Raw genomic sequence first — 21,783 nt, forward strand, 5'->3', positions numbered from 1 at the left:
TTGTTCAGGATGTTGCCATCTAAATTTGTGTCATCACCTCCATTGAAAAACAGAAGTTTCCAGCAATACAATGTGGTCTGAAATTTGCATCTGCAAAGTCTATCTTTGAAAATATTTTTTTTTCATTGGCACGGACTTCTGTATTCTAAATTTAATTTAAAATGAGCAATGTCTTCATTATTTTGGCTTGGCTATATTAGTCCATTTTCATAAAAATAAAAAATATGACAGTCAAGCTTCTATGAAAATGAGAAATGAGCCTGAACCAAATCCTGGGAGAAAAGTCAAAATAGGAAGTTTGCAGTCAGGCCATCCATCTTCCTCTGAATCATGTAATAAGATATATTCGTCAGAATGGGGTGAATCTAAACTTCAGATTCAAAGCCCTTAAATGAAGTTGCTTCAGATTAAACCAATTTTGAACGCTTGAGATGAAGTTGAAATGAAAATGTTACATCCAAATTGTCATCAGTTTTTCCTGTGTGGGCTGGATCTCCATGGATGCTCATGGAACACAATCTGCATAACACTTGATGAGCAGCCATGCAGCAAATAGGGAGAAGCTCAGATGAGATGGCTCATGGTAGGTACAAAGGTCAAGAGCATTGAACTCAACCTCTCCAGGTTCAGTGGGGCAGGTGTTAGGTAGTTACTGGCTTCCAGCTACTAAGGAAACATTTCTCTATTGTTGTAAGTGCAAGATGAGCTCAACATAATACCATTGTGAATATGGTGTCCCATCCTATAGAATATGACTTTCTGTTGACTTAGACTACTTTTTTCCTTACCTTCAAAGCAGGTATGGAAAAGGAATTAGAAGACTCCAACAAAGTCTTCTTCAGTCTTTTTCTTAAATGACATTTGAGCTTTTTGCATTTTATGTTCCATCATTTTACACTGGAAGTAAGAAATGCTGGCAGCTCATCTGTCCTGTTGTTCTCCTGCAGGAGTCAAGAGTGACTGAAATGGAATGATAATGTTGTGGTTTAACCCAGCAGGCAACTAAATACCACAAACTCACTCACTCTCCCCTCTACCCAGTGGGGCAGGGGAGACAATCAGAAAAAAAAAAAAAAAAGGTAAACCCCACGGGTTAATATACAGTTTAAATAGGATAGAAAGGGAAATAGTAGTACTAATAGTGGTAGTAATAATAATAATAGTAGAATATATAAAACGAGTGATGCACAATGCAACTGCTCACCCCTAGTTCCCCCAGCCAGGTTCCCCCAAAATATATACTTAGTATGACATCTTATGGTATGGAATATCCCTTTGGTCTGTATGGGTCAGCTGTCCTGGCTGTGTCCCCTCCCAGGTATTTGTGCACCTGGGATAGCGTGAGAAGCTGGAAAGTCCTTGACTACTTGGCAACAACTAAAACATCAGTGTGCTATTGACATTATTCTCATTCTAAAGCCAAAACACAGCACTCTACCAGCTAATAGGAAGAAAATTAACTCTATCCTAGCTGAAACCAGGACAGATACAAAGAATTAATTTCATCCTGTATGTTTATGTCATTGTTTTCATCCCTCTCACTGTTCTGTGTGCCTTGCTGCTCTGGTACTCTGAGCTGTCAGGGGTCAAGATGGCTATTTATATATTTTTTTATATTTGAGAGAGCTCTTTTCACCCTCTCACATCTCCCAGGTTTTCTGGCCATCCAAAATAAAACATATTGAAATGCTTAAAACTTTTATGAGACAATTCTGGGCAGGTAACAGCTACAATGGTTTCCCATAAGATCACTCCATTAGCAGTTTTGAATGTGCTGTTGTGGAAACTCTCAAGTACAAAAAGAACTTCAGGGTGTCCTTCTACATCACAGGACCTTCCTTCTCCTAAGCACTCTTAATGTTTCCAGACCCCTCTAACAAGACAGTTGTGACCATCCTCTTTCTTTAAATCAAATTAAATCAATCTTTAGCTGAAGAAAATAAAAAATTGGAAATAATGACTCACACACTTTTTTTTTTTTTTAACAAGAAAAATTCTATTATGTTGTTCTGTGATAAAACTTAATTCAGTTTCACCTCCATTTCTCAGGAAATCTTGTTACCCATCCACCCATCTTATACCAAGTCCCAGAGGTTTTCCTCAAAGAAACAGCATTCTGCAGAGGTTACAAGAGAGTTGGCTAGTCAGTCTTCTAGCTGAAGAGTTATGTTCAGTGTCCTGTATCTTTTTCATGACACTCTCCATCTCTGGAGTATGCAGCTGATTCTCCCAAGATGAACTCTGGTGCCACAATATCATACAGATTTGATAGCTGAATGATCATCAAACTGTTGAGTTTAACTCATTCTTTGGATCCTATCTTTCTCAAAGCTGATTTAATCTCTAGGTCAGACCTCTCATCTCTCTAGCTAGCCTCAACATTACCAAGCCCCTGGACTTTCCTTCTTTTTTGGGAAGTATGGTTTCATGATGAAAAAGTTGTGACTGACAGCAGATAAGAGATTAGCTGGACCACAGCTAGGTTTTGTGGGTGAGAAAAAAGATTGTGCCCTAGGTGCACAAACCACAGGCCATGGTGCTCTAAAGTTACCTTTTGCTGCCACATCTCCTGCCACTGTCTGAATATCTCACCAATGTATGCATGAAGTCTTCAGACTTCCATCATTCAAGTCACTTTGCATATTAACTCCCTGGACAAACCATGACTGCTAAAACAAGGACGTCATAGACTTTACAAACAAACTACTTAGACTCACCCATTATTGATACGAAACCCAAGAGAATTACAAATCTGAAGAAGAACTAACACCACCATGCCAGCTTTCTGCCACATCTAAAATCTCTGGCCTTCTCTCATTTTTGTTGGCTGTTCAACCTTCCCTTTTTTAGGATAATATCTTTATTTGACTAAAGATCATACTTATTTTTTAAAATCAGCTTATAACTATTTTTCTATTATTTTATCATTCTCATACAGTTCTTACATTTTGTTAGAGAGTGCTCTACTACTGTGGGGATCATCAATTGTGGATGGTCCTTTCATATCAGATCAGACATCGAGCTAAGTTTTCACAGAAGTCTCTTTTATGTTAATATGGCCTTTACAGTACACTAGGAACCACATAATCAGAGTGATACTGCATTTTTCATTCATAAATCCAAGACCAAAGATCCAGAGCAAATCAGCACAGTGATTCTTCTTTTTCTATGTGTACTCTGGGTCAGCATATACCACAGGCAAAAGATAAAGGAGCAAAGTACTGCAGCAGCATGCTTCAGACTGCAACTAGGCATCTTGCTACAGCTGACTAAGGAGTACATTGATAACACAAAAGGTAAATAAGCATAACAAAAATGTCCTAATGGGCTAGCTCTTCCAACTGCTTAGTGGAAGCCTGAATTTCTTTGGACTGTTACCATTTATCTGGCTAAGGCACCATCCCCTGAAAGTTGGAATAGGATTCTCTTGTCAAACCACTGGAATTACTCACTTCAGAGTTGAATAATGTTACATCATATTCTTTTGGGGCCATTCATTTCAAAAGAAAAGGACCAAAAATATCTCCCTGTTTCCTGCTCCTCATTAAAACCACTGACAGAGAATTACTGGTTTTGGCCCACAACAATCTGCATGAGGCCAGTATTAAAACCTGGAGGAGGAAAGAAACACCAGTAATAATTCTGCTTTCCTCATGCGAAGCACGCTATACCAATAATCATTAACAGAGAGAGTGGGAGGAGAAACATGCATTTTAAAGCATATCCTTTTCTATGACACTGTCAAGGCTACTTCTGTACTGATTTTTACTCCTTGTCAACTCTTGGGGTATCAACAGGGTTACATCAATAGCAAGCCTGTGAAAAAATGTAGCCTCATGTTTGATTTTAGCTACCTAAGGATATGAAGGATTTTACTTAAATGTGTTAACTTGCATAAACTGCCAAAAGTAAACCAGTTAAGTATATATGTCCCATCTCTCTCCATCTTATTTTTCAATTTTTGAATATCGTCCTTTTAAAAAGTCATAAACAGATCTCTGCTAATACCATAATAACTGCTTAAGGCATTTCATTTTTTGTAATGAGACAGGTAGGACTCATCTCCCTGTAATTTCTACTTTGTTATCTATGGTGTGAATGACTCCCTAAATTCCCTTTGAAATCTGTGGGAAGAAGTAGAAGCTACAAGAATGGATATTCAGCTGGCTACTTCCAGGTATCTAATTTAACCTGAGATAAATCAAAGCCTGAAAGCATCCTTTCTTGCCACTGGCTACAGTGGAAGTTTGTAGAGACTTGTCTAGATGTAAATATCTATATTTGGCCAGATGGAACTCATCTGGTTCTCTTTATTCATGTGTATTGTCCAGAAGGCATCTAATTTCAGATGTTAAGAAACTAACAATAGTAACAAATTCTTTACAGAGACTATAGCAGCAACAGGCTTTTGCTTGGACACAGTGATGTGTGCTGTCACTGGTCACGAGTCTCTATGCATGAAAAAAAAATCAAGCCTGCATGAGTTCCTGGAAAGTTAAATGAAGTTTTCCTCTTTGAATTTTCATGTATAAATTAAAACTTTGGAAGAAATCAGAATTCTTCTTCTTTTTTTCACCTATATACCACAATTTATCACATTTTTAGTGGTTAAAAAAAAGTTACAAGTGCTCTGGCAATGAACTCCATGTAATGTGTTATTCAGAAGAAAAGAGAGGATGATGACATTGGTACACAAGCTCCAAAAGCAGTATGTGCAAACTGAGCGAAGAGTTATGCCCACTGTTTAGGACAGTATGATTTTGTTAGCATGGGCAGGGATGTAATCACAGCCCCAGCTTCATGCTTACACTGTGTACCTGTCACGCTCAAATCACATAAACTGCCCATATCTTAACTCACTTGCCCCATATGTGAATTCTTTTGAAATATTTCTAAGACAATTTAAATCTTTCAGCATCATGATAGCTACTCTTCATTAAACTGAGCCACAGTGCAACTTCTTTGGCAAAACTGCTCTAACAATGATGTTTTGTACTGAGTGTCTTTGAGAGGTATTTATTACTTGAGGCCATACAGCCTTTTACAGGCCATCATACACTCTCATTGTTTTATTTGAAGAAAAAAAATTAGGCAATGTTAGTGTAAGCTCCCTGGAACCAAATAGAGATCTATTGTGTAATAACAGATGTTATTGTATAGCATCTTTCAGCATTTACTATAGACCAACAAATAAGGGCATGTTTTGAACAGAGAACATTGCATTAACATGCCTACAAGTCAAGGCTGTGCTTTCTCCAAGTGCTTCTTAATAAAAAGGAAAATTATATTAAATGTCTAACATGGACAATTCTGATAAAACCACTAAATTATAATCTAAAATACTGGCAGCCACCGAGTTTCATAAATGGGGGTAATATATAGCTGTTAATAATTTCTGAAAGCTTTACATTAAATTAAAATAGTTTTCATTCCTTTGGCTGGCTGTGACACTGGAATGTGATAGAATTGCCTTGGGGATAGCTGTGAAGGATAACATTCCCAGGACAGGGAGACAGTGTCACTCATGAAGTTAAATGGCACACACTCTGACAGCAGATGCAGTAGGATATTTGAAAGAAGGTAATAAGATTTTTTTAAAAATAAGCACCCAGAATTTTTTCTTGCATTTACTGAACTCTGGATTCAGATGCCTGCTCAGTTAAACTGGCTTTACAACAAGCTAAAAAGAAAAGCATGAGTGCTACTGCTCAACTTTCATTGAGACACAGGATGAACCTGCCTTCTGAAAACCACACCACATTCTTGGAACACACAGAGATGAAGGGAGGGTTGTTCAAATAGACCGAGATGCCGTTTCAACCTTCATACTCTTACTAGCAACCCACATACCTTTCCCTTGTCCCTTTTCCATCTGTATGAACTCAAATCTTAGGACATTCCTCAAAGCACCCAGAAAGAGCACAGTGTGAGCTTAAATTTGATATGTCAAAAGCAGAAATCCCCACAAAACATGCCTAGTCCTGGTTTATTATTAGTTTCTACAGAAATTAGCTTGGCACTATCTACTTACTGTGAAACTGCAATCATAGCTGAGCTGGAATTTTTTTCTGGATACAGCATTTGCCCATGTTGAGTATTTTCAATCCTGTAGCATCTGGTAGCACACCAATAACTCTAGATGTACTAATTTACCTCGCTTCTCAGCTTACAATTAATCTACCTCTGTAAAGAATTTATTTACAGTTATTTCAGATAACTGTAACTAGCATTTCACTCAGTTCTGGAAGATTTTTTTCCCATAACCAATATGTATCAGGCAGAATCAAAACAAGCTTGGTAACTGTCAATATAAATTAGGATCTTCTAGTCTCCACTCTCTTGTCTTCTGTAGTTTTCATGAAAATCTATCATGTTTCACTTAACATACTTTCAGAACAGTGTCCGAATAATTTTCTTCGTTGGTTATTTCAGACTCATCACCTTCCTCTTTTAAACCTCCAAGTTATGGTCTTTCAAGTCCTGCTCCTGGTTTAGTTCTTTGTCTTTCCACACCAGCAAAATGTCACCTGTCACTTCTATCTTCATGGCAATCAGTTGAGGGGGCTGAAAGCCTGTAACCAGCATGGTTATCCACCCACTGTGACCCGTGCTCCAAAAGCTGACGTGAAAGCAAAACTGATAATAGTGCTCTGTCCCACAAACAGTGCTTGCTCTATCCCAGATGATCCCCACCTAGACCATCTGTTAGTCCAATTTTACCAAAATCAACTTGAGGTTTTGTTTTTGCTACCCTCGTGTGAAAGGAGCCATATCAGGATCCTCTTAAAACTTCTCTTCCATAACACCCTCAAACACCATAATAATGGTTGACCTAACAACTGAAATTCTATTCACTCTGTCAATAACAAACTCACTGCTCTCTGTGGTTGATACTTTCCTTCACAGTCTCTAATGCTATACTCAAGTTTCAAACTCTTCAGGTACCGGACTATCTTTCATTACATGTTTGTACAGCACTTAACAGAATTGGACCATGTTACTGACTGCCAGCTGTGGGTAGCAGTTCAAACAGAGCTTGAACAAGATCATCCAAGGAAAAAGAATATCAAGTTACTCCTGCAGTTACATATGCTCTGTAGGACAGTTTCTCATTTCAGCCACAACAGTGTAAATCTGGAATAATTCCACTGGAAAGCTGTTCTCTGCACCAGAACATGGTGTATTGTATCTACTGTTTGCTGTTAAACATGGGGGATAACTTTTCCATTTATACATCATTTCTGTCAGCTTTAGCATTATTTCAGGCTTGCATACTAGGTTAGCTATGATTCAAATGGCACCAAAATAAATCTCTTCCTCCTGCCATTTGTTTTTTGTTTTTTGTTTTTTTCTCTTATTCAACAGAGGCGATGTGCTAATTAAGTCCCTTCTTTATTAAAGACAGATGCACATTTTCAGCAGTTTACTAGAAGTGTCATTTCTAAAAAAATATGGCAAACTGAAAAAATCATCAACTTCAAATATTCCTGCAGGAAGCAGGGCCACTTCTTATCTGCTATTCAGAAGTACTTCTGTAACACTAGCAGGCAATTGCTGTTGGGTTTAACCTACCCCCAGACATATCCCATCCCCACAGGGCCCTCTTTGGTCTTACTTATGTCCATCCCAAGCCTAGGTGCGTTCTTTCAAAACTGCCAACAAATGCTGACAAGGGCTTGTGGCTGGCAGAAATGGATGTTAGTGGCCCATGGGAGTGAGAAGCACTCAGGAAAGTTCGCTTTCAGAGGGTATGTAGCAGAGAGGAGGAGGATGGACGTGGGTCACCATGATAAGTCTCAGCTGGCAGGGACCTGGGCAGAAAGGGCAAGGGAGGGGCTGGGAATGATACAAAGGTGTCTGGTGGGGAGCTTCTGTGCTAGATGTGCTGCTTCAAAGCAGGAGGGTCACTGGGGATTTGGGATGAGAAGGGGAAAGTGATGGGAGCTCAGGGGTGGTGAGAGTCTTTGTTTTAGATGGAGAGACACATGGAAACCTGCTTCCTTCTCCTATCTTATTCCAGGAGTTTTGTTTTTGCTGTTAGGAAACTCCTACTTTTAATTAATGTTACCAGTCAAGTAATGTCATCAGATGGTGATAGGGCTCAGTCATGACTGTGCGGGAGCTGAGGGGTTTTGGAGTAGTGTGTTGTGTTACAAAAAAATGTATGTGAAGACTTGGGAGCCCTCAGGTTGTTCTGAGACTGTGGGAAGGCTTATTGTGGACTGAAAAGACTTGATGTGGATTGAAAACCATGATTTCCCTATAGTGTGCTTTATTTAATAAACTAAATTTGTCAATCTTGTTAAAAGAATGAATAGTAATCAGGAATAAGGGATAATGTCACTGATTTTTTGAAGTTAATTTACTTCCAGTTAGATAAATATCTCCTAAGAAATGTTGCTAATTAATTTAGATAACAAAGCTAGTACCTTTTTATTTTTCCCAGATTTCAAGGTATTCTCTCCAGTGGCCATGAGAGAGAGACGAGTGTCATCCCACAAATAGAGACACTTTGTTAATCTTATTTGTTTATTTCTGGTAACATCCATTTGGCAATTCAGTAAAACAAATAACAAACAACTACAGTAATTCTTCTAAAAACAGAAGAGTAAATTATGTTTCATAGAAAACAACAAAATAATGACAACAGTTTCAGTGTCTAATTAGAAATTGGAACTGTTTTGATGATATTCTGACTGAGAGAGATTTTCAGAGGCAGAGGAAGCACTGAAGCTGCCAGCAAAACACTAGAAACTGACTTCTGAAAACTTTAGGGATGTATTGGCATAAAAACACATTTGTGAATGTGTCTTGAATTTCCTGGTGCCAGTTATCTTTTCTGATCTGTGCAACTTTCAGCATACAGACCACACTGTGCAGGCATTTTATACATCCTATGTAACTACAAAAGTTAAAATTTAGACTGTGTCCTCTCCAAAAAGCATGTGGAAACCTACAAAGTCAGACAAAGTACTAGCTGTGGCCAAAAGTTAGAAAGAAGCTCCTAGGATCTATAAATAAGCAAAAACTGACAGATTAGCTGAGAGGATTAAACACAAGTCTTTGCTGACTCAAATATTCACTCCTGCTACTAAATAGTGCTTTTATAAAGAAGCAATAAACTATATCCACTAACTGTCAATGTCTCTATTCTCAATTCCATGTTATGAAGATCACTATCTAGGAATAAACTTCCTCTAAGATAAAACAACAAGACTGTGAGCTTTGGAGACAATAGCAAGATTGTCCCCTCACTGAAGACACTAATCCTTAAGCATTTTAAAGAATATAGTGTATTCTTCAGATTGTACCTAACACAATTACACTTTCTTAAAAATTGGCTTCTGGTAATATGGGGGATGGATAGATAGGTACAGTAGGTACAGTTCTAGCTTTATTTCTTTTATTTTGGAAGACTAAGTGGCCACAGTTTGCCCTCAGAATATGTTTGATTGTCTTCCCCAAAGCTGAATGTATGTACATGAAGGGATATTTTTCCATATGGCTTTAGGAATCTTGGTACAGTTAAAGATATTTTCATTAAATTAGTGACTCTGATGTAGATAGCTGACATTAGATTGTTCCAGCTCATGCAAATGAATGAAGACAATATAAATCTAAGGTACATATCAAGAATACAAAAAGCAAAAAAAATCATGTTATAATAACTAATTTTGCCAGTAATGCAGCTGACAATACAGCTGTGACTTTGCAGAAAACAACTTCTATCTCCAGTCTTCTTATGTAGAGCAACAATTAAGTAAAATAGAACCATATGGTAGTACTGATGGTAAGGAGTTCTTTGAAATATTCTACCTAAAAAAAAAGATTTAAAAAAAAAAAAAAAGAAATAATATGAAAGTGTGTCAGTGTGTCTTTATGTGCACTGGTTCCACTAGATCAATGTCAAAAAATGAAGGCGGACAATATAGCAGCCTGAGATTGATAAAACATAATTGGCTCTGCTCTGCCTGTGGCACGTGCAGAACTTATGCTGTTGCATAGTTCAAGCTACTTATATAACACGACATGTCTAACTGCTTCCAGCTCCAGTTTTGTCACACCCACTGGTGTTTCCTACTTGTGAGCCACCCTCAGTACAACACACTGGGCACATCTATCTACTCCACAGCCACAAAGTCAAGCTGGGCTGCAGCTCTTCTGACATTAAAATGCTCATGGAAAGCAAGCATGGATGCTCTGGACAGAGTGACCAGCAGCTTTTAGAGAGCAGGGTGCATTCGGGCTTTCTGAGATGCTCTGTGCAACATGGAAGGTGCATATTGTCCAGGTCAGGTGCTGATGATCACTGTCAGGAAAAAGCTCTCACCTCTTCAGCTGTCTGAACACCTTAGGTGGTAGCCCCTGTGTTCCTTGAATACAGCTCTTCAGATGAGTTGGGCTCCACTTTCATTGTGTGGGAGTGAAAACATGCATATAGGACATCTGTATGATGCATTTGTACCATAGAACAACAGGTGACAGCTCACGTCCACAAGCATGGATGTACTTGTCACATTAGGAAGAAGGCATGGTGGAGTGTAATTTGCATGAGGCACATCTAAGCCCACGGTGAGGTGAACATCTTCAGCATCCCCAGTAGCCATATTTGGTGTTGAATATGAAGGGTGCTCCATATTTGTAAACTCTTACAAAAAGTGTTTTGCTCTTGAGGGAGCAGAAAGCAGAAGGCAAGTGTGACTTAAAACAATGCCTGTCAGTATGAAGAAATTTTCTAAATTTTCTGATTTCTAAACATTCTAATTTATAATTCCCATATTAGCAAAAAATTCTTTTTTTTTCTCCATTTTCATCAAAGTAATGTTTGCTTCTGTAGTGGCAATTTGCAATGTAACATACATCTATCAATTCAACATTAGAGGACACTGATATTAGCAAATTTTGAGGGCTTGTTCCTATGAGTTTGATGTAGATACAGTACAGATATTGTCGTCCCAGGATCAAAAGGAACTTGTGTCGTACTGAGCGTGTTTTGGCACAAGATGGAATTCACCCATTTCTGCCTTTCAAAATGGTGTAACACAAATCAGCATGAAAAACAAGTGGAATAACTTTCTTTGCAGCCATCCATGTTTTGAAGTCACTACCAAGCTGTCTGGAGGGCTACAAGTATTTGCTCACGTAAGAGGTTTGTCAGATTTGAGAATATCATGTGGGACTGAAACAATCATTAAAGGGCTTTGGTTCTTGTCAACTTGTGACTTACACAATCCTGTTCCCATATGTTTTGTATTATTTGAAAGAAAGCTGGATCCATTTTACTTCAGATGAATTCTAAAAAAGATAAACACATATAAATCTGAGAAAGAAAAATAATTTGATATTTTGTCTTGCCTCCTAGGTTGGGGAGAAAGGCATCTCCCCCAACAGAAGAAGTGCTGGTGTGGGCTAAAGATTGTACTCCAAATGCCACTATGGTACCTAAAATTGTGGTGATGCAAACTCAGCCCCTCAGTCCAGTCTAAGAGTCAGGTTTTGTCTCATTTTCAATTATGAGACAACTCCTGGATCAGCTCTTATTTTCTTTCTTCTATGTGTCTCAGCTTTGTCAAGGCCCATATAAATTTTCAGCATATGGAAATATTCCCATTTTCATCCTGATCAGAGCTTCATGACAAATCAGGAAACATGAAGGCCCCCTCAGAGCACAGAAATCCAGCTTTCTGTAAAGCATCCACTTTGATTTTAAATTAATGCAAAAAAAAAAAAAAAGTGTTTGCGGTGTTCTGTGAGGAAAATCGGAAAATCTAACCCCCAACGTGCGTCAGAATTTAAAATTGCACTGGGATTTTTGTGGGCTTTTGTCTTTTCCAGAAGGGCTCTATAGCCAAGGAAACCAATAACATTTTGCTGGAGTAAGTTTGTTTGTTTTGAACTGGGCTGACTCAAACAGTAAACTTCACAACTTTGTTTTTCCTTAATTGTGTTGCACAGGTTTTGCCAAATGTTCTTGCTGATAATCAAAGCCGTGGTCACTCCCCAGAGTCTGCTGGGAGACGAGTTTCAGTTGCAACTCTGTAGACACTCAGCCAAAGTATATGATTGAGTATAATAGAGTAACCCTGAATAAAATCTTTGCCTATCAGAAACAGGTGCTATTTTCAAACAGTCTGCAATGAGGTGATGTGATGCAGATGAGGTCAATGAGAGCAAACTTTACAGGACAGAAATACAGGCATTTCTTATTTGAAAAGGTGGCTGAAACCCTTTTAGCTGCAATTGTACATTTTCATTTGGTGGGAAGAGAAGAAGCTGGACAGAGATCTTTTTAGTTTGATTTCAGTTTTATACCAAAAATTATTTCAGAATAGCTTACTCAAGCTGTAAAGGTGGGATTATTACCTGGGAACTCTTAGCTATAGTGGGTCAAAAAGGAAAATTGCAAGAGGAAAAAAAAGGACTCTGATTCCAAGAAACATTTGAACATTTCACTCTTTCTTTCACAGTAAATTTGGAATGAAAAGTTAAAATATTGAAATTTTTCTCCAAGGGAAAAGCTCCAACTAATTGTGATTCACTAATATATCAATATTTTGTTTTGATATTCCTTTTTGATGAATATACTGATATCTCTGAATCTCAATGTTTGTGTTTGGTTTATTGAACAGAGAGGTATGCTTGGTATACAAAATCAGTTCCACATCAACTGTATCACTCCCAGAACCTTATTGATCTATGCAAACTTCATTACTTAAAAAAAAAATCTGTTTTTTTTCAACATGGATCAGACTTCTTGGTCATAATATTTTTCCTGCAATATATTATCAGCTTTATCGAAGTGAGACCTTAAACATATCATTTTTGATCTGAAGTCTTTGTGTCAAGCCAACAACTAGTAATGCCAAAATGTGAGGGAGTCTGGGTTGGATTAACCTGAAGCAAAATTTGAATTTTGGTTTTCACAATGGAAAATAATTTTTTTTTAGTGGCAATGAAATTTACTCATGGAAAAATGAACAATACTCTGAAATAAATTGATCATGCGCTCTCATGTAAACCATGTGTGTGAACTACTCAGGCACTAGATTTAGTGTATTAGACTGGTTATTTCCTTCTGGATATCAGGTATATATGTATTCATATTAATTTATAACATATATATATATATATATATCAGTTCTTGTGATGCTTTTTCTACTTATTTAAGGTTAAAACATACCAGAGCAAAAAAGGCCACATGTGTCCTTATAAGAATACAGGGAAATAGTACCAAGACTTTTTCATTATTCTGAAATGAGAAACTCCACCAAAATTTTGCTGGATAATTTATCATACTAACATTACCATTTCTGAAATGCTGTATTTTCATAAGAGACTTTTAAAACCAGTTTTTATCTCTCTCTTGGTAGCAAAAGGCACTCTGAAACTAGTGAATATATGTTGGAAAATGTTTACTTGAACTTTCTAAAGCAAACTGCTCATCTTGGGTGTAACAAAAATGCTCTCTTTTTATATTACTGTTCCCATGTCATTCTCCAGCAACTGGCCAACCAAAACACCTACTTACAGAGATGAACTATACCATTGCAAGCTCCTTGGCTACTCTACCATTGTATTTCAGTTGATAAATTTGCATTTAGTGCTTAATTTGTTCAGTATGCCTTACTAATTTGGCAATATTTATTTTGGCACGTGAAATAGAAGGCAGCTGCTTTAAATGTCCTGCTAAGTTCTTTGTTTTGTTTTGAGAGGTTTCTTTTTTTCTTTTTCTTTTTTTTTTCTTTTTTTTTTTTTTTTTTTTTTTAAATCCCTTTCTTTTTCCTTCATAAAAGGATCTAAGATATGAAAAAGCTCCAGTGTCATGGATGGAGCTGAGTTTCCTGTTTATGAGTCACCATAAATATGAAAGGTGCTGGTTGACATTTCTCAGCTGAGGGATTCGACACAACTCTGTGTTGAGAGCAAATCCCCAAGCAGGGTGGTCTTGCATTGACTTGTCGACCTTGTACATTGTTGAACAGAATCACTTTTAAAGAACAGTAGTTAAAGGAAAAGCCAGCTTCTCTAGCAGCTCTTCTTATTGTTACTCTATTTAGAAAAGTGTGTTATTGTATCTTTCCTGCGTAGGAGTGACTGTTGAACCATGTTTTTTAAATAGAGAGCAATTAGCAGCATACACTTGGATTTATTCTTCCTTTACAGATAACTTAATTTCCCTAATTTCTTAGTGTTTTTACATTCCTTCTCGAAACTCAAGTAGTCAAAGCATTGGGTAACTGTTGCTGATGGGCAACCAAGGCAAACACAAGTGAAATTTTTAGTGTATATTGGGCTTACATCTGGTGTGTCTCTCAGCCACACCAGTGTTTTCTTTAAACAGATTTTTTTAGGCAATTAATTGCAGGTGCACAAATGAGAATGTAGATATGGTTAGTGCATGCTGAAAACATGGTAGCTAGATAGAAGAGGTATATATAGGGCATATACACAGAAGTTTGTGCTAAGATATTACTGAAACATAAATAAGTGTAATTAAATGAACATGTCACTGGTGTCACTCAACCTGTCTGCTTTCTAGGCTGTGTATCATACAAATTACCTGTGATAAGTGAGTTTTCTGTCTAAACTCTGGCATTCTTGGTTTTAGCCTTAAACAGTCCTGAGACACTCCCCTTTGTGGCAGTATGATGGTGCAATGTGACAATAATGAAAACAGCAACAGGTATAAAATGAGAATATATACGTGAAGACACAAATTATGAGGTATTTCCAGTAAGCTCTGAGCAATAAACTGATTCTTGTGTATTTTATTTAACACACACATGAAAGGGAATGTTTTATTTCAGTGTCCACAGCAGCAAGAAAAACATACTTACAGGACTTCAACGTTCCTTTTTTTATTCTATATATTCTAGAAAAAAAAAAAAAAAGTATTTTTGGTCCACAATACTGTTAAGGTGTGCACCTCTCTCTAAGAATATAGACTGGAGAATGGAAAATCAAGAAGTTGGAACAAGAAGGAGGAAAAAGTGGAAAGAAGTGTGTGGAAAGCTAGATTAGAGTAATGATTAGCAATGGCTAGCAAGAGTCATAGCTCACTTTTCTGCTTTCTGAAGCCTAAGGTTATTGCCTTTTTAAAATGTTATAATGGTAAAATACACATAGATAAAAATGCACATCTGTGCAGGTTTTCTGCGTTTATTTACCCGTAGCTTTGGATACATTTCTCATTTAGCCAATGTCTGGCTGAATAGTTCAAGCATCAAAATAGCATAAGTTTCCTCCTGCTCTTACCTTTCTTATTTGCACTCATACTTTAGATAAACATGGTAAATTTACATTGCTGAGTATGAAATAGAAAAAAAAATCTAAATCATTTTGGATATTCATTTTATATGTGTATCTTTGCAAGTAAATGTATGAAAAATATGGAAATATTGTGATACTACCTATGAAATCCTCACTGCTATCATTAATCCATTCTATTTGGTGATAAATGTCAATGTGTCAAACAGTCAAACAGATTAAAAGCGATAAGCATTCATACAAAAGTTGTCCTGAAATTAAAATTATCTTTCTGAATAAATATTCACAGAGTTTGGACACATCATTTTAATGTTTTCTGAAGTGGAAGGATTATTTCCCTCCCTTCTTGTTTTTTTGTTTTCTTTTGTTCCCTAATAGATCAGTTCTCCTATTCGCTGTTACATATGTTTGTTTATACTGCCCTAAATTAAATGATTTTTAAAATACTGCATCAAGAATTCAGCAACATTAAGGATTCATTCCTCTTCTCCCCTTCTCATGTGATTGAAAATAAATACTCAGTGAAATGGTGCCAGGGTCAAATAGCTTGACTGCCAACATCTGCCCATGTCAAGACAAAACATCCCAGGATACTTTCATATTTTGAAAGAGGTAATCTGTTTTTCTTTCCCAGCTTTGGCCCAAGTCTTCCTTTGATTTATAAGGCCTGAGTAAGTGGGTAATAGTTTTATACTAACCCCTGCAATATATTCACAGTAAAGGAGAAAACATGTTATTCAAACCAACAAAATATTTCCAAATGGATATAGCTGACTTCACTCTATTTTGGGGGTCTGAACTGCTGCTCACATTCTTGCTCTCCACCATGAGATATAGTATACATAACACAAAGTAAATAAATAAGAGGGAAAAAGCTGAAATGCAATTTTTGTGGAAGTCTCCTGGTTTATGAAGTCATATTATGCTGCAAAAAATATTTTCTTTCTCACGTTAGATATTCTATCTTTCATATATTCTTTGATTATGTCCCTCTAGCTACACTTATAGTCAGGGATATTTTAAAGGGAAATCATAACTAAATATTGCTGGCTTGAAATCTGAACCTAGCGTTCTTCAGTTTCAAATATCTGTTATTTAAAGATAACATATTCTGTTCACCAGTGATTTTATTCCTTATAATGAAAGACTATATTAAATAATTACAGGTAAGACAAAAGCAAAATTCCAGTCAACTTAGAAATATTCTGTCAATAAAAATAATTCCATATAATTTATTTCCTTCTATGTCTTATTGGACAAATTGTGACTCTTGTGAAACAAGAGCAAAACTTCTCTTAACTGTGTAGTATTACCTGGTTTTAACAGTTTAGTTTAAGGTTTTTTACAATCAATATCAACCGGTAAATTTAGAAGAAATGTAATAGGGGTAGGATCCTGCAAGTATTTCAGGGAAATTATTCAGAGTAGTTTCTGACAGCACAATTCTAAAGAAATCAAAAATACATTTCTTTTGATGGTCTGACAATGATAACATGTAGCTCTGAATCCCTGCATGCTCTATTGATGTGACCCATAAAAAGCCCATGGTTTCTTCTCTTGTTTGTATTCTTCATTTTATTATCATTCTCTCTCTAAGGTCAGCAGTACTGGTCTCACAGAGACCATTAGCATGCTTTTGCTTATTTAATTCACTAACTGCTGAAGTGCGTGCTGCTTTTAGTGGCACTCATACAATTCCAAGCACTGAAAGGTTTGGTTTCATGTACTTGAACTCAAGTGACACAAATATTTCAGTGGTGAATCAATACTGGGAAAGGATGGTCAGTAAGGTAGGGAGTGTTTATAGAAGATGTTTCATCACTACTAGTAAAACATGTCTTATTGTTAGTTCAGGAGGTTCTGGTATTTAGCTCTTTGAAGGAGGCTTCTGACAAGCCAACAACTTTCAGCCTGCTAGTAAAATAAAATTTTAATAATTGCACAAGTTTAGAAATGTAGTTTTTTTGCAAAATGTCTGTGGATTAACCATTTAGGAATTCTGGTTTCTCTAAAAAGAGATTTATTCTGTTCTCTCATCACAACCAACATTGGCTATGTGGAAATGTTGTTCAAAAAGTATCTTTGACCATTTCATTTGACCTGTTTATAATTAATATTTGATCTTTCCTTACAAAAGCTATGTTGTAACATTTTTACTAACACCTGGAAGGTGACAGTTGTCTCACATGCTAATCCTAACTGAAACAGGAACAGATTTCCTTTTCACCTGTTCCAAAAAGGGGCTCCTAACACTACATTAAAACTGAAATGCCAGTAGTTGTTAAGGCCATTCTGGTTCAGAAATGGCATTTGATGGAATTTATTTTGCTCTACAATAGTTGTTTCCTACCATATAAAAAATCCATACAAATAATCCCACACCAAAGACAATAATCTTTTTGCAGCACTTCTTCAACATAAGATGATCGTTCCAATTTATTGAGAGCAAGTAGATAAAAAGAAGGAAAACAATGCTAAAAAATATTTCTGTACTTTAGTATTGTACCTGGACTGAATGAATTAGGCTGAGATGCAAATGAAAAACTATTTTTGGTTTCCTGTTAACACCACGAGTGTTTCTGAGGAACTGAAGCCCTTGGAGCACACTTGTGGCTAATCTTGGGTAATATAGCTGGCAAAGGGACCAAAAGAAGATTACAGTTATGAAAACACAAGGAGGCCTTTGCCAAGAAATGCAAACAAAAGGGAAATATTTTAAGAAAATAAACAAAGCTACTGAGTAAAACATACACAGAGAGGAAAAGGGAACAAAAGAACATTTGAGTCTTGATGTCTTAACATTTTGTGGCAACATATGTGATAGTCCAGCCGGAGTGTGTGAAAGAACGTTACAGCTGTGTAAGCTATGAGATATCCACACACGCCTTGAGATCAGCAAGCCATCAGAAAAGCCCACCTAGTTTGCCAGCTTTGCAGGTCTTCTCTGATTCTTCTAAAAATAATGAGTTCCATCCAGTCCTGTCCATGTGATTGCACAACTTACATAGCAAGTCAAGGGGCTGTTTGCTGAGGCTGCTTTAAATAGAAACCCCTGTTCTTTTTTCCAAGGTGCAATGGTTTATAGCAATTTCCTGAGGCTATAAAACATGTATTTTAAAAGAAGACAATCTTCTTCTGTTCCATCTAGCCTATGCTATTCTAGTCTTGTTGTGGCTATCTGCCAAGGACCAGCGAGTGGCTATTAGAAACAGAAGGCTAACACAAATATTCAGTCACTTGTATGACAGGCCATGGCAGGTGAATAGTGTCATATAGTGCACTAAGATCAGCAAATACTATGGTCAAAAAGGAATACACTAGAGTAGAATCCTCATATGTCAAATTCTCTATTCATCCCCATGGTTACGACTTCCAGGCCGTGGTTATACCACCAAATAACTTTATCCGGAGCCTAGTCTCAGATCGTACATGTTGCCTAGACATTGTTTTGTGCTGTGGCTTCTATTTAGAGACAAGTCCACTCCAGCTCTGGCCCTGAGCTGCCTCCATCTCGTTGTCTTGGCCTTCACTGAGACTTGACACCACCTGCCTAAGGAACCATATAACATCCACATCACTGTGGTACAACTCAAAGTTTAAGCTTTTTCTCCAGAATCTTATGAAAAAAGAACATGCTTTTAAAGCCAAATTAAGCTAATTGAAAATCCAGGGTCATTTTCTTAATCTTTCGTTTCTGATTGGATATTAGGAAAAAATTTTCACAGAAGAGGTTCTTGGGCATCAGAACAGGCTGCCCAGGGAAGTGGTAGAGTCACCATCCCTGGAGGTGTTTAAAATGCATTTAGATGAGGTTTTTAGGGACATGGTTTAGTGCTAGAGTTAGGTTATGGTTGGACTCGATGATCCTGAGTGTCTCTTCCAAGTGAAATGATTCTATGATACTATGATATCAAGACAGGATGGAAAGTTGAATGAAAACAGACTATGGAATTAAAAGACAACACATTCCTGTAGCTGCTGTTTGTTTTAATTATATTACTATAAGGAATGTAATAGAAGCTTCATTTTAGTGTCACAAAAGAAGGTTTGCATTTTTTTTATTTTGTCATTTTTGCAGTGATTTATGAATAGATTCCATTATGGTTTACACAATTTCAGCTGACTTATTTTTCAAAGTAACTCAAATATGGTTTAAGTTCCTACTTGCTCTAGACTTTAGAGTTCTGAAAAATTATCTCTTGTCATTATCCAGTACAAACTTATAGCTCTGATGTTGCAGAGGTCCTCCAGAGTTATCAAAAAAACTTTGCTGAGGAAGTGCATTATCAAAATCTTTGTAGGACAGCCAAAGAAAATAAGACAGAGAGAAGAAAAGCAACTTTTTGTCTATTCATATCCTATCTTGTATTCTTACACTCCAAACTATAAAGGAAGTTTTGTGACATAAGAGTGAGAGAAAACTCGTGTCTGGAGAGGCAATGTTGATACAACAGTAGATCAGCACTACTGTGTTTTTAACTTTATGTGAACATGCTCTTAATATTCCATTTCTTTAACTACACAGACTGAATTTTAAATGCAGAATATTCGAAACAAAACTGGCAAATAGCTGGAAGAACTGAGAATACAGAACAGTGTGAAAGATCTGGGACTCAGAAGACCTATTTCTCTGTCGCACATTTCCCATATGACAGTCACATACATCTTTACTTATGTTCATTTATTTTAACTTTTTTTTCACAAAAATATTCATTTTAAGCTAAGTTTTTTATAAATTTACTATTACAAAATGTTGAAGTATGCAATATTTCTTCACTGCCAGAGAGTGGAAGATTTTCTCTTTTACTAGACACTTACTTTGGAGAAATTATTTTATTTATGGTGGGTTTTTTCTGCAAATTAGGGTAACAATCCTCCTCTATTTCACAAGAAGGATAAAAATATTGAAAGACTGTGAAAAACTAAACTTAGTGACAAGCTTAGAAGCTTAAAAAATCAGATTTCAGTTTAATTTCTTCCTGTTTGTCATTACTTTGAATGTATGGTGTTTTTTAATTTACGCAAGAGTGAGATTCAGCTGTCTCAATTCAAGCAACAAGTAGCACTTAAAATGTCTTTGCAGATACCTAACATATGTCACATATACCAAGGCTGGCAGATATGTTGCAGAGCCTATAGAGTATTTGTACCCTTCTGGAATGGCAGCCTGGCAAGTTATCACAGGGCATCTCAAATGGTGTGAAATGCAATCTCACTTGCACCTCACTTATCTATAGATGCTTACATGGAGGCATCTTAGCCTCAAACTAAATCCTGCCATGGGTAACATTTTTAGCCCTGTGAAACTTCTCCTATTATTGACAATGGGGTCTATTTGCTTAAACATATGAAGCCCTGGAATTTCAAAACTTTGTCTGCAGGAGAAAGGATGGTCATATCTATACACATACATATATACAAAATTTGCACAAACGGACCTTGCTCTGAAGTTGGAGTTGTAATAGAAAAGTAGTCAGTATTTTGGAAAAGAGGTTGAGTTAATACAGTAGTTATCGGTTCATAAGTCTGTATATTTTGCAACTAAGAGGAACACTTATTAACATCTACTGTAGCGATTACACATTATTTTTTGCTAGCGATGTGTGCAGCTACAGCAAACCTACAAAGGCCTACAAAGGTCAGCAGTTGTATTTCATATTTCACTGAAGCATAAGGACAAATATTTTGAATGTGGCTCTACTTAAGACTTGTTGAAATCATTTCATTCAGCATTGTGCATAACATAGGCCCAAAAATTCAGTTACTTTCCAGTTCATATTTTCTATTTTAGACACATCACACCTCTTGAACGGAATATTCTTAATTGAGCAAATTTCAAATGGTAAGACAATCCATCACATCTGTATGCAAATTGCACCAATGTAGTGACTCACTGTCAAAAATGTGTTGAATTTTTAATGTGAACTTGTTCAGTACACAAAACATTCAACAAGTTGTCCTTTATTGAAAATCAGAATCTTTGCAAACACTTTACACTTATAGGCCTCACTTTTCTCTATTTAATTGTTTCATCTTCTTCAGTGTAATACTACCAGCAGAATTAGCATAATTGACACATCTGAATTATGTGTGTCATATGTCTGAAAACAGCACTTACTGTCCAGCTACAGTTGAACAAGACCTTGACCTGTAATGATGAAAAGTTTCTACTTTGATAGGTACCTTCTGAAATAAATTCCCATTTTTTATGTCTAGGATTCTCATTCTATTGTTTCAATAGCACAACTTACTTCAATAGGAAAATTATCTAAGATAAGACTCTTACTTGGAAGAGAAAAGATCTATCACTATTGTTTGCCTCTTTTTTCACTAATATTTGTAGTACCCTATACTTCGGTTGCCAACAAATATTGGGCTTTTTTCTCGTTTATTTCTATATTGCTTCATTTCAAGACCACTATTTCTTGCCCTGTTGTGAGTGGATAGGAGAACAAATTATTGCCCAATTCCTTGCAGTGCAATTGTACATATATGAACACTTTTATCATGTCTCCC

Source organism: Streptopelia decaocto, assembly GCF_964273445.1.
Source record: "Streptopelia decaocto genome assembly, chromosome: 3".
Classification (NCBI taxonomy): Eukaryota; Metazoa; Chordata; class Aves; order Columbiformes; family Columbidae; genus Streptopelia; species Streptopelia decaocto.